The 5133-nt window shown below is 36.5% G+C and overlaps 1 pseudogene; it reads left to right on the plus strand.

Annotated features, from left to right (window-relative positions):
• The first annotated feature begins 499 nt into the window (after positions 1 to 499).
• LOC105051329 (uncharacterized) lies at positions 500 to 4699 on the plus strand (annotated as a pseudogene).
• Positions 4700 to 5133: the final 434 nt, after the last annotated feature.

A 5133-nucleotide genomic window follows, 5' to 3' on the forward strand; every position in this document is an offset into this window, starting at 1 on the left:
TCTCTTCATTGATCTTCGCATGGTACATTCAAATGTTGCTTCTCTTGAATAGTAGTTAAAGATGGACTATTTGGTCCATGGCCATCTAGAGTCCACAGTCTTTGAGCCTTTGTTGTTCGAGAGTGATGCCTTTGTGGAAAAACTTTTGGTCAAAAGTGGAAAAGCTATCAGAGCTTTTCTCCAAAAGACAGATGCCACATGCTTCATGATGAATACATTCTTCCATGTGGACTTAGACTTGCAGGTTCATGTCTCCAAATCACATTTCCCTCACTTTCAATTTTAATAATTATTCTTAGGTTGTGGTCCATGCCTATCTCCTTTTTCAAACAAAAAAATCTTGGCATTGAAAAATTAAATATATTTTACCAAAAAAAATTGAACATGACATTATTAGAAGCCATGCAGCCTACCTACTAGTTTATTGACTTGACTGCAGACTCATATTTCTATAACTCTAGGCTTTTATACGAATGCACAAGGATGAGATGATAAACAGATGTGCATCAAACAATTACCCTACAATGTTCACACCAATATGGGGAATTGCTACCACTTTGTCACCTACTCAATGCTAGCAATTTTATTATGGACTTCAGTGATTGTAGTCCTATACAAGTGTAGCTCTAGCTTCGGGTGTCCTTTGGAAGAGTATGAAGCTCTGTTGGAGCTAAGATCTTCTCTCCTTCACAACAACTACACTTCACCACCTAAATGGGGAAGAACCTCTGGAATAGAGTGATCTGCGATAATAGTACAAACAAGTGTCGAAGCTCCTACTTTCGAACCTTATAGAATATGATCAACTTAAGCAATGGTGATTGAATTTTAGCATTTTTTTTTCCTTTCACGAGCTTCGACAACTTAACTTATCCTACAATCAATTTGTAGGATCATTATCACAGATGGGTTAGCTAGTCTTTTTCTCATCCAACTTGTTCCTTTGGTTTGATTATATTCATATTCTCTATCCTCTTGTCGCAAATATTTTTGATTTAGATTATCTTCTTTTGAAAACTTTGTGTTTGATAGATATATCAGGATTAAGAAAGTTGAAAATCCTTGATCTCAACGATAATGGCCTCACTGGAACTATTGCATTATCTCTCCAAGTTCTATCTTCACTCAGTGTCCTAAATCTACAATTCAACATGCTGAATGGCACACTTAATTGGGAAGGTAATAACTTACATAGTTGCGTGCAACTATTTCTCTATCATGGGGCCATTAACCCATTGAGTATAATAGTTTATATTGTCTCATTGGTTTATGTCAGCCTCTCTCTCATCCAGCTTGGTTCTTCAATTTTTTCAATCTATTCATTTTTTCTATCCTCTTGTTTTAAATATTTTTTGACTTAGATTCTCTTCATTTTGGGAACTTTGTGTGTGATAGACATATCAAGATTAAGAAAGATGGCAATCCTAGATCTAAGCTTTAACATGCTCACTGGAAACATTTCATTATCTTTCTAAAATCTATCATTACTTAGTGTCCTGAATCTATGCAGCAACAAGCTGAATGGCACAATTAATGTGCAAGATAATAACTTACCAAATCATCTGCAATTATTTCGCTGTCACGAGATGATGGACACATTAAGTATATAATGGATTATATTGTTTTCTTTGTTCATATCTTTGGCTTTATATTCCATCCTACTAGGATTGCAAAACCTTTGAGTGCTTGATCTTGGATATAATGAACTCATAGGAGGGATACCCACTGCTTTGGGAAAATTTATCTTCCCTTAGTTTCTTATATTTGGGCCAAAATAATCTATAGGTTTAGAGCCTTTACAAGATATAATGTTTATTCCTTTTACTAAGAATTTAGCTTTCTTTTTTTTTCTGAACTTACAAATTTCCCCACATTCAAAGATGAAAGAACCGATGCATGTTGATAGATGTCTTCGCCAAGATGAATCAATTTTTGAGTCCAATAAGTTAAAATTCATATTGGTTGGAAAGCTTTAAAGCTGAATAATGACTAAGCCAAGTTTGGCCAAAGTCTATCTTGTGTTAGTTAACTTGGCCAAATTAGAAAACTCATCAAACTTGTGTTCCCCAATTTTAATAAAATGACATTGCTAAGTTTGCTTCATCATATCAAGCATTAGCTTTTTGCTTGTTTCATTTTCTTGTCATTTTAAACATTAATTCTATCAAATACTCCAGTAAGTTCAGATCATGTGTAGCCATATTCAATCAGAGCATATAAATGATATTTATTTACCATAATTTTCAAATGTTACTTCCCTTGAATACTGGATAGCTTTAACCTTTTCTTAAATTATTCTGTTTTTGTATTTCACTGTAGTATTTTATTTAGCATGCATGACTGACCTTAGTTATGAAGTTGAGTCACCGAAGTCAAAAAATTAGGAGCAGACAAGTATGAAGTCACAAGTTTTCTAACGTTGTTGATCAGTTATGGAGCAAAGAGATTTTTTTTTTTATTTTTTTTCTTTCTTTTTTTTGCAGTGCTCGGTAGACTGCAGAACCTACGCACATTGGATCTCTCATCAAACCAACTCAATGGAAGTTTTCCTTTATCCTTAAAGAAACTAGTTCGTCTTCAATATTTAGATCTTTCTAGTAACCTATTAAAGGGTAATATTCCAACATGCATCTTTGCAGGTCTTGATTCACTTAAGCATCTAGATCTTTCTTACAACCAATTTGATGGCAATTTCTCATTTTCTTCCTTTGGTAATCTTTCAAAGCTAGAATATATCGACTTGTCAAACAATGAGAAATTATTTATACATCTTGATAGTGGGAAGTTTGTTCCATCCTTGCAGCTGCGGTTTCTTATCTTGTCACATTGTAACCTTGATGTGAACCCCCTTGCAACACCAGCTTTTCTTGCTTCTCAATTCAAGTTAGAAGCTCTTGATCTTTCTCACAATAACTTGACAGGAAATTTTTCCATTTGGTTGTTCGTAAATCTAACTAGACTGACATATCTCAACTTGAGAAATAACTCAATAGAGGGTGCATTTCAATTCCCGAATCATCTGAATGCAACCATGTTCTTTGTTGATCTCTCTATGAATTTCCTCAGTGGATTGATTCCTACAAACATCGGCACAATATTTCCACATATGGTGGCCCTGTATTTATCCTCAAATCATCTAACTGGAAATATTCCTTCATCATTGGGTAACATGAGTAATTTGCAACACTTGGATTTGTCCAATAATCTTTTATCTGGTGAAGTACCAAATGCCCTGATGATTGATTGCCCTAACTTGTTCTTCTTGAACCTTTCCAACAACAACTTACATGGGAAGGTTTTTGGTACAAATCATGGTCATGTTTCCCTTGAAGTTGTTGATCTTCATAGAAACAAGTTTAGTGGAACATTGCCAAGCAATCTGTCGGGCTACCAGCAACTATGGGTATTGGATGTCCACAATAACCAATTATCGGGTCTGGCTCCAGAGAGTGAAGGACTTGTTTCCAATCTGTGGATCCTCAACCTCGCAGGAAATCATTTCCATGGCCAAATATCACATCATCTATGTAATCTGTCAAACCTTCAAGCATTAGACTTGTCCAATAACAGCCTCTCCGGGTCATTACCTCATTGCTTGCAATCATCCAATTTAGCACTTCTCAAGATTTCTGGGAACGATTTAACAGGCACAATTCCAACTGGCTATTTCAATATTTCATCCCTTGCATCGTTGGATGTCAGCAATAACCAACTTTCAGGCAAACTACCGAGTCAGATAAGAGACCAAATGCCTTTGGAGATTCTTGTTCTCCGTGCAAATTCACTTGAAGGCTCAATACCAATGGAGTTATGCAAGCTGTCGTCTTTACATGTTCTGGATCTTTCCCGAAATAATCTTTCGGGATTAATACCTTCTTGCTTTAGCAAAATGCACTTCAGGATATCTAATTCGACAGATGAACATTTGTCTCTAGATGGATTTATCTTTGATATTAACATTTTTCTAAGGACATATCTCACGACTACAGGAAGTGTATTACACTTGGATGAGTTAGCGACGGGAATCCATTCTGATGTCATCGTAGACCTCATCACCAAAGGCATCTTATACGCCTACACAACGGATAATTTGCTTCCGTCTGCAATTGATTTGTCAGAAAACAAGTTGACAGGAAACATCCCACCAGAAATTGGAAATCTAGATGAGCTTGTACAATTGAATCTATCACACAATCAGCTTACAGGTCCAATCCCTGAAACTTTATCAAAACTCAATCAGATTGAGAGCTTGGACATATCACACAATCAGCTGAGTGGTGCGATACCCTGGCAATTGACTCAGCTAACGTCCTTGGAGGTCTTCTCTGTTGCTTACAATAACTTATCCGGATGTACGCCGGGTATCAAAAACCAATTTGTCACATTTAATATGGGTAGCTATGAGGGTAATATTGGATTACATGGGCCGCCACTGGAGAAGACTTGCACCTCTGACTCAAATCCAACTGTTAAAGTAGGAGAAAACCAAGATGATAGCAGTGTGGAGGATGATGCCATTTTCTTTGCAATACTTGCAGCTTCGTTCATCATTGGCTTCTGGGTTTGTATTGCTCTATTGTTATGTCATCACACCGGGCAGCACATTCGCAGTATATTGGATGGTTATGTGGACTCCTTGACTGAAAGGTTCTTAATGGCAGCACATAAGCAGACGTGCATGCAGCCAAATCGCAAGTGAGATAAACACCACCTCGTGCATTTCAGAGAAGCCTTTTTCAGCTTTGTGATAAAGCAAAGCAAGCTTTTGTTCAATATGGTCTTTTGAAATCCTCAATGAAATCAGGCTTGATATAGTTTTTCATGGCTTCTTCCCTAATTTTTAATTTTTATCTAAGTACCAGTCCTATGTATTTTTTGTTGAACGATTATATCACTCATATGCTCTTCGGCAATCAATTGTAGGTTGGGATGAAGTTGTTTATATCCAATTCTACTCCATTGTCCCCAATCATTTCAGATCTACCACACTGTATGGTTGTATAGCTCTTAGAAACTTTCTATCAGACTCCTGTAGTCGATGATTATGAAGCTTGAGTTTTTGTGGCAAACTTGTCACCTAAAATGATTATGTCATCTTCATGGTGGGGGCAATCGCAATTGACCCTTGACCAT

The sequence above is a fragment of the Elaeis guineensis genome, chromosome 1, assembly GCF_000442705.2.
Source record: "Elaeis guineensis isolate ETL-2024a chromosome 1, EG11, whole genome shotgun sequence".
Taxonomy (NCBI): Eukaryota; Viridiplantae; Streptophyta; class Magnoliopsida; order Arecales; family Arecaceae; genus Elaeis; species Elaeis guineensis.